The sequence below is a fragment of the Mauremys mutica genome, chromosome 19 (assembly GCF_020497125.1).
Source record: "Mauremys mutica isolate MM-2020 ecotype Southern chromosome 19, ASM2049712v1, whole genome shotgun sequence".
Lineage (NCBI taxonomy): Eukaryota > Metazoa > Chordata > Testudines > Geoemydidae > Mauremys > Mauremys mutica.
The window spans coordinates 14893745-14902939 of record NC_059090.1 but is presented as its reverse complement, the minus strand read 5'-3'; the positions used below and the strand labels follow the sequence as shown (position 1 = coordinate 14902939).

The following is a 9195-nucleotide window of genomic DNA, read 5'->3' as shown; positions in this document are numbered from 1 at the left end:
TCATGAGAGACCTTAATGAATAAAGCAATAGGATTCTCTGTTGAATATGCCTGATACCTTGGTATTGCAACAATTGTCTTTAAATCCAAAGGATGATGGAGCAGTGTACCAGTAAATCAAATCACTACACCTTGATACTGTAAATGAAAATATGGAGAGCTGCTTAATCATCTAATTGATAGAAAAGCAACCACTGCCCCTGTTAATTCTATTAGTACTACATCATAATTTCAATACTGTAACTGGGATGGGAGCCCTATAAATGTAAAAAGTGACAGAGTCCAGTGGCACCTTATAGACTAACAGACGTATTGGAGCACAAGCTTTTGTGGGTGAATACCCACTTTGTCGGATGCATTGTGTGGCATCTATAAATGTAAGGAATTATAAGGCCAGGTAATTGATGGGTTGATATGAAAAAGAGTGGGTGACTGAGGCACCTTCCTGTGTAAGTGGGGTCCTGATGAAAAGATATGTAAACTATTTTCCTATTCTGAAATGATGTGTCCATGAAGAATTGGCAGTATCCAAATAAGAGATGATTCACTGAAGCTGTGTCCTTTATCTTTGCCAAGTAGAATCTAAAGATTTAGGTCTGTTCTACACCACCGAGTTAGGTTGATGCAAGGCAGCTTACATCAACCTAACTGGAAGTGTTTATACGTAAATTTCACTCCCACTGATGTAACTTCCCTGCTACACTGACTTAACTCCACTTATGCAAGTGGTGTAGAGTCAAGGTCAATGTAGTTAGGTTGACGCAGCATCAGTGTAGACACTGCGTTGTTTATGTCAACTCTTACTGGCTTTCAGGAGCCATCCCACAATGGCCCATACTGATAGTACAATCGATAACAAGCGCTCCTCATGAGGATGCGTACCAGCAACACAGGAGCAAAGTGTAGACATGCACAAGCAATGTAATGACTGTGGTGGTTGTATGACAATGTAAGTTAGGTTGACTTAATTTTTAGTGTAGATGCAGGGCCGCCGAGAGCAGATTTGGGCCCCAGTGAGTGCGGACCGGCTAAAAAGGGCTGACGAAGACGGGCCCCGGGCCGGCTACACACACACACACACACACACACACACACACACACACACACACACACACACACACACACACACACACGTATGTGCCCATAGAAGTTGTGAAACTTCAGGAGAGTTGCATGTGCGAGAGAAAGTCCATCAAGCAAAGGGTGAATAAAAACCAACTGGTTCATAGCCTGAATGATTGCAGTGGAGAAAAGCACCCCGTAGTAGATTGTAGGATGCGTCAAGTCAGCAGCGATGTTCTGTACAGATCACAGTATTACCTAATAAAATACTGTGCAGAAAATTCACCCAGGCTCTAGCAGGCTCATCTCAACCTCTGTATGTAGTTTGGATGCCAGGCAAGGGGGATAATGCCACAGTGAGTTAGTTATGCCATGTCTGGGAGATCCTGCAGGGCACACATTATGGGACTCTAGGTAGGTAAAGGGATAGAAAGTTTCACCTGACTGCTGGTTTAAGTAGAGCCTAGGTCATAGTGCCTTAGTTGTTACAATTTAATGGGTGTTCAATGGTCTCAGTTCAGTTCTCAATATAGGGCCCTGTATGTCACAAAAACTGCTGAAGCTGGGTTATTCTCTGTTCTAGGAGTCTGACAGAAATGGGTGTGAAGATGGTCATGCAAGTATTCACTTTTTCTCAAAGGTGAATTCCAGGAATAGTGTGCCCTGGTACATATTGTTATAAAGAGGATGGTGATCAATTGTAATGGGCTTAATCTGCAGCAAGGGAGATTTAGGATAAATATCAGAAAAAAAACTTTCTACCTATAAGGGTTATTAAGAGCTGGAATAGGCTCCTAAGGAAGTTGTGGAATCCCTATCACTGAAAGTTTTTAAGGACATGTTGAACATATACCTGACACTTATGGTCTGGGTTTACTTGGTCCTGCCTCAGTGCAGAGAGCTAAACTTCATGTACTTTTGAGGTCCAGTCCAGCCCTATGATTATATGTGATCAATCAGATCTCTAGACTTTTAAAACTAAAAATAATCTCATCCATCCCTCTATCTCAGGGGTAGGCAACCTATGGCACATGTGCCAAAGGCAGCACACGAGCTGATTTTCAGTGGCACTCACACTGCATGGGCCTGGCCACCAGTCTGGGAGGCTCTGCATTTTAATTTAATTTTAAAGGAAGCTTCTTAAACATTTTAAAAACCTTATTTACTTTACATACAACAATAATTTGGTTATATATTAGAGTTTTATAGAAAGAGACCTTCTAAAAATGTTAAAATGTATTCCTGACACGCAAAACCTTAAATTAGAGTGAATAAATGAAGACTCGACACACCACTTCTGAAAGGTTGCTGCCCCCTGCTCTATCTTATAGCCCCAGGTTGTCTATACCCTACAAAGTATAAAAAGCCCTATGATCACCTTCTCCCTGTATATAGCCATAGGTTACTGAGACACTTTCTTGGGCATACAGGATTATAAATCAGCTTGGTATCTCCCTCAGCAAGAGAATGGTTTGCTAGTTATAAACTGGATGTCTGCTCCCTGTCACTCCAGTCTGTTAGCCAGCTCAAACAGTGTTCTCAAAAGCAGTCAGCCTTTACTTTGCTTTGCAGTTTAACTAGGTCCACCCTGGTCCCCAAATCACGTTGAAAAGCATTCCCCTGTGGCATCCACCTCCTGTCACTAGCCACTCTCAGAAATTACCATGTATGCTACCTCCAAGGAGACAGTGTACACACCTGCTTACTTGATTCGACCAAGACGATACATCCTATGTAATATCACAGCACTGAGATGATTTTATAGTAAAAACAGAATATGTATTAGCAAAGACCAGAGATTCTCAGATTCAAGTAATAACTGAGTATGAATAATGGAAACAGTGCTGGTTACAAATAAGAGGAAGTATATGTTATATACTTTTGTCTAAGGGACTGAACTTAACTTTCACAAGCCTTGCCTAAAGAAAGCTGCTCAGTGTTACTAGCCTTCCCCCCGGCCCCCGGTTCGGGATCCAACTTTCATGGAGGTAAAAAATATTGTCCTTTTTGCTCCCTTAGCCATAGACAACTAATTTTTCTTTTTCCTTCTTTTCATAGTCCTGTGGAAGCCAGTAAATAATTAACAAGGATTTGAAGGGATCTTAATGAATGTTAGTTACTTAGCATGAGTTAAGCTAGCTGTGACCCTAATGACGTGAGATTTGTAGAAGCAAGATAATGTAAGACAGAGTGAACTGTGTGAAAGTTATTACGACCTTGCAATATGCAGTCTTGTTTTTTTTTTCTAGTAGTGAGATAAATAAGACAGCAGAAAAGCTTATGTATAAACAAAATGTATTTTTCTTTTTACTGTCTCCGTGATTGCTAGAAATTGTCTGTAACAAAGGTATAAAGGCTTGATGTAATTGTTTACCAGTTGAGAGACCTGTCCGGGACTGGGGCGACCCTGTGTCCTATGGCACTCTCTCCCTCCATTGTAATTACTTTATTATTTCTCCAGTATTTGATTTGGCTGCACCCAAACAAAAAGCGAGAACTAAGTTTTTCTCCGACAGTCCAGTAAACCTTTGGAATGTATCCTTTTGATGTGTACACTCTCATAAGATTCTTCAGCGTGCTGCTTTCTCGGTTTTTGTTTACCTCAAGTGTAAATGAACTCCTATTGGATTTGACTTATCCTGCTTAATTTATGTTGGTAAATCAACATTCCATTGTTTGGGGAAAACATTTATCAACGCTGAGGGGTTACATAGTTTAAAGATATGGGGTGGAATGATGCTGGTACATAGTCCCCCAATGCTTAGGGGGGTCAGGCTGCTATAAGCTGTCCTTTGATAGCCCACAGGGCAGGCTTGGTAGGTAATTCTATGTCAGCAATGTGAGAGGCGGAGTGAGCTCTGCCCCTGTCCCCTGCAGAATAAGACCCTCTGTCCCTTTAAAAGGCAGGCCGACGAGATCATGTTTGCGCCCCCCCTTCCCCATCCTGCGATCGAGATGGTACGTTCCACCAGCGCGGAGGCGTGCTCTAGTCTGGCTTGAGGGCCTACGATGAGCCTCCCCTCCCCCAGAAGATGGTACAGTCCAACCCCTTAAAAGCAGCCGCCTGCCCACGCTTCGCTCTCTCGCTCGCGGGCGCGCGCATCGGTCAGTGGTGCTGGAGCGGGGCTGCCTGAGGGGGCAGCGGCTCTGGGGCGGGAAAGCGGGGCTGGGCCCCTCGTGCGCTGCCCAGCGGGGGTGGGCTCGCGGCATCCGGGCCTGAGAGGGGCCGTTGGGACTGTAGCGCGCGTGCGGTGGGGGCGGGAGCCCGGGGCTCCGGTGGGGAGGGGGCGACGCCGAGCTCGCTGCCGGCCCGGCGGGGGCAGCTACTGGGGACTGACCGAGCCTCCCTGTGTCCGTCTTACAGGCTGGGTGACCTGCGTGGTCCCGCGGCGCCGGGCGGAAGATGGCGGCGGCGGCTGCCCGAGGCACAGGCACGGCGTGGCCGGGGCTTGGCGGCTCCTCGGCTGAGGTAAGATGGCGCGTGCCCCGTGCGGCTGTGCTGGGGAGGCGCCCTGCCCCGGGGCGCGGCGGGGTTCATGGCATTGTGCCCCCCCCAGCTCTGCTGTAGGGCCCGGGGCCCCCTTTATCCTTAACGGGCGGGTACAGTAGGGAAGAGACTGAGAACAAGGAGCAATGGTCTCCAGTGGGGGAGGTCTAGGTTGGATATCAGGAAACACTATTTCCCTAGTAGGGTGGCGAAGCACTGGGATGGGCTCCCTAGGGAGGGGGTGGAATCTCCTTCCTCAGAGGTTTTTAAGGTCAGGCTCGACAAAGCCCTGGCTGGGATGATTTAGTTGGGTTTGGTCCTGCTTCGAGCAGGGGGTTGGACCAGATGCCTCCTGAGGTCCCTTCCAGCCCTGAGATTCTATGAACCGCTGCTGCAGTGTGACTGTGAAACAAAGTGATATCATGGGCATCAAGAGTAGGCTTGGGGGTAGCGCAGTGGTTTGAGCATTGGCCTGCTAAACCTAGGATTGTGAGTTCAATAATCCTTGATGGGGCCATTTAGGGAACTGGGGTAAAAATTCTGTCTGGGGATTGGCCCTGCTTTAAGCAGGGGGGTTGGACTAGATGACCTCCTGAGGTCTCTTTCAACTCTATTCTATGAACAGGGAGTGGGAAGGGATGATCAGACTCAGCTAGTTGCATTTGTTCCCCATAGTGTTTAAAACTTTTTTTGTGAAAGACACCCATGCTGGCTATTAAGGGTTGAGAAGTTGGAGTAAGATCCGCAGTTCTCTGTTCTTCAAATCAGAAATAGGAATATAAGATTTGCTTAATAGTGCTCAAACTAAAAAAAGTTGCTCTAGAAAAAGCAGGGTTTCCTTTCCTGTATCATAATCAAAAAGGGTGAAACCCCTTTTGTCCTTTCCAAATTTATGCATGTGCTAGAGAGTAGAATACAAAACTTCTCAGGCATTGTCCTGTAGCAGTGGTTATAATTCTGGATTCTGCAGGGCACTTAAATTCAGAAACTGAAGTTTGGGATAATGATTAGCAAGCTATAATAAGGGAATTACTGAACTTTTAAAGCCAGTGATTCATGACTGGGTGAGTTTTTTGCAGATAATTACATGCAAAAACCTAGTTGAGTCTTAGTGCTGCTTTCACAATGAGCTTTTTAATATTCCTATAGAATTGGTCAAATTAAAGGTGCATAATGATGAAATAAAACCGAAAATAGCTGGAATTACCGACAGATTGTTGGTGGTGAGAAGGTTTTTTTCTGAATAAACCTACAAAATATCCTATGTATAATACTATAATATTGTCCTATAATAACTGATATTTCCTCTTTTTAGGACAGAATGGTGTCTTGAAGTATAAGGTAAGCTTTATTTTTGCACTAACTTGTATAAATTCTTAAGCCAGTTTTGGGATTTTACTTGCACATTGACAAACTCTAAAGTTGAAATGTGGCAGTCCCATTTATCTTCTGGATGTGTGGGGGACAGACTCTAGTTAGGTACTCAACTAGTGCACCGTATGGACCTGGACTAATACAAAAGGAAAAGCTGATAGAAAGATTTGTTGGGTTTTTTGGAGCTGCTCCATGAGGTTGAAATAAAAGCACTGTGGTGTATTCAACTGTAAGTTACCAGTCTAAAGCTGATTGTTAGACTTGATTAAGTAAATTACAGATTTGATAAGCTAATGCTTTGCAGCTTACTCCTAGACATGGGGAAAGTTAGAGTAAAATTTGTAAGTGTTGGGCTTGTGTTAATTGCTTATCTACACAAACAAATGCAAAAACGCTGTTGATATGATGATACCCTTGAATAGGAAGTGCCGTCAGATGCGAGAACTGACGATAACCTTTTCAACTTGTCTGAAACAGCTATATTTATATTGAATTCAAGTTGTCAGGAGGCTTGTATGCTAAACTTGGCCATTTGTGCTAAAATTACACTAGTACTAGGAGCCAAAAGACAATCAGGCATGCAGTTTATCTGAAGACTAGCTCTTCCATGCTTGCTGTTTTCACTGCTGCCTCGGCCTACTCAGGGTATCATGTAATGTCCATTTTTGTTCTCTTCTTTTCATTTACTCTGCAGAGTCTGTCTGTAGACTTCGATATTTCAGAGGAGTGAGATGTCCACAGGAGGGGTGGAAAGCAGCTCCCTTGGGCTTATGCGGGTCTTGGACCAGACCTAATCTGGGTGGAAAAGGAAAACTGGATCATGGCTTACCAAAACTTGGTGGAAAAGTGGAGCCTTCTGTTCTTCAGACCCTATTAATACACAGATTCAAGGTCAAGAGCTGAAACTGGATATTGCATGAATTATGTAAGTTCTGACAGACCATCCTGTCCCCACTTTACCTGGGCATCCACCACAGGAGGCAGATTTCTCCAGCTCTCTCCCCTTGCACTTGCCTATAGCTTAAAGTGTGCAAGGTGTCAGTCATATTTCACTAGCTTAATAGAAGATCTATGTGAGGGTTCTCTTCTACATAAGAATAGCTTCTAGTGAAATTCAGCTGTACAGTTCTCTAATATATGGCAGCAGCGGACTGGTAATGTAGTCATTGAGGAATCTGGACAGAAAACATTGTCGTTCCCACCATCTATTGTAATTCCAGATCATTTGTCTACAGGTACCTTTTTCCCTTTCCTGATAAAATGTGATGCTACAGTAAAGATTGAATATTTCTAATCCTGTATATGGTTTCAAACACAACTGTACTATTAAAACTGTTAACACATGTACATCCTTAGAAATCAGAAGATAACATGAGGTCAGGCAACTCTTAATCACATCCCTTGTAAGTTTGGACCCTGATAGTTTTGCAGCTAATCTGCTTCCCTCCCCTCTGAGTGAACTCTCAATTTTCCCTTATTGACTAAACCTCTCCCCCATGAATCTTAGTTCACAGAACCAATGTGCCTAGACATCACTAGCAGCTCCCTCTGCAACCTGTCCTTTATCATTTTAATGTTGGTTTGGAAACTTGTGTTTTACAGCTTTTTTTCCAAAATTATCAGGGAAGTTAAATGAGATTCCTGCAGTAAAGAAAGTACAGCACTAGAAAACCTTTTTGGGTGAGTTTGAATACAAATGTTTTCCACCACCAACTCTAACTTTTTTCATGAGTCGTGTACCTGAATGTATGGATGCTAGATATCTAAATTGTATTCTTAAATTCATTATTGCTGATTATGCACTATATGTATCTTATGACTTTTTAAAAACTTTGTATTTGGATAATCTAAGCACTATATCCTGATATACAGACACTTTTCTCAACCTATGTAGTTAATTATTTTTAACATTAGCTTTAATAAAATTTTACGTGTGTTCATAAACTCTAAATGAGAAATTGTCAGCTACCCTTGCTATTCAATTTAGATTCTAGGGTGTATAATTGATTAGCAGACTCAGGGAGATAGCACTGCATCAGTACGTTTTTAAAAAAAGTGGTAAGTTAAAAACTTTAAGGGCTAAAAAAGTTAATCACTGATGTGCTTGATATGGGCGAGTTGTCCCTGCATCATATTTGTTCACTGAATGAAAGCTTATCTAGTGCAAATGAGTGAATAATACTGAGGCATTGATGAACTGGAGGTGAAAGCCCATGTGGTTGTATGGGTGTAATTCATAAAGTGTGTTTATATTTAAAAAAAAACAACTGAGAATTTAAATTAAATGGTAAGACATCAAATCCCAATGGTGATTGAACCTGGTGATACTCTAAACAAAAAACTCAGCCACATTTGTAGCTTTTTTCATTACTTCAAACATTCTAGGTTTCAGTGACTATCTTGTTATAGATATTTATAAATGTGCACCACTCAGTACAAGATATCAAATGATGAAATTCACCAAAAATAGCTGGAATTACCGGCAGATTGACTAGTGGTGAGCAAAGGTTTTCTGAAGACATCTTGTATACTAATGAATTGGTTGGGTAGAAGTTCACATTGCACTGTAACTTATTTGTCATATTGTGTTGCAGGTGTCCATATTGCAAGCCTGTTAGTCTGGGATAGAAGAACATCACAAAATATCTGAATGACCCTGAGAACTAGCAACTGTTTTTTGAGCACAAATGTTTCTGCTCACTTTTTTACAAGTATAAAATGCATACTGTTGAGTGCACAAATTAAAATTTTCAAATCATTGTACTCTTGGTCTTTATTTCAAATAACTTGCATAATAGAAACTCATTATTCATAATAGAAAATACCCCTTTATATAACTTAGTATCCATTTGTGTAAACAATGCTGTATTTTATCATTTACTATATAGCTGAAAAATGCACACAATGTATAAGGTATTACAAATAAACTTTGTGTAACTAGACCATACTAGATTTTTGACACTTTGCTTAGTTTAAACACAGCTGCCTTTTTAAATGCTGCCTGTAGCTGAACTGTTTCCTTTAAAGAGTGCTCAGCCTTTAAGCTTAAGTAGCATTAGTGAAACATGTCTCAGAGAGAGTTTGTTGGGGGAGGTTAGGGAAGGGGACACTTTGCTTGTTTTCAGTTACAGAATCTGAATTCTCTCCTCATGTGATGTGGTGTAAAGGAGAGAATCTCTTGTTGACCCAGCTTCTGTTGGAGAAAGACATGCTATTGTGAAGAGCTCTGTAAGCTTGAAAGTTTGTCTCCCAGAAGAAGCTGGTCCAATTAGG

General features: G+C 42.3%; 1 long non-coding RNA gene and 3 other non-coding genes across 4 annotated transcripts; all 4 read left to right on the top strand.

Annotated features, from left to right (window-relative positions):
- The first annotated feature begins 4142 nt into the window (after nucleotides 1-4142).
- Nucleotides 4143-8685, top strand: LOC123352838. The gene is made up of 6 exons (XR_006574294.1): nucleotides 4143-4166; nucleotides 4426-4530; nucleotides 5864-5889; nucleotides 6617-6847; nucleotides 7525-7602; nucleotides 8517-8685. It is a non-coding gene; the product is annotated as an uncharacterized LOC123352838 (long non-coding RNA).
- LOC123353328 lies at nucleotides 5720-5793 on the top strand. The gene has a single exon (XR_006574469.1). It is a non-coding gene; the product is annotated as a small nucleolar RNA SNORD65 (small nucleolar RNA).
- On the top strand, nucleotides 6321-6396 carry LOC123353321. The gene has a single exon (XR_006574463.1). It is a non-coding gene; the product is annotated as a small nucleolar RNA SNORD49 (small nucleolar RNA).
- Nucleotides 8368-8440, top strand: LOC123353327. The gene has a single exon (XR_006574468.1). It is a non-coding gene; the product is annotated as a small nucleolar RNA SNORD65 (small nucleolar RNA).
- Nucleotides 8686-9195: the final 510 nt, after the last annotated feature.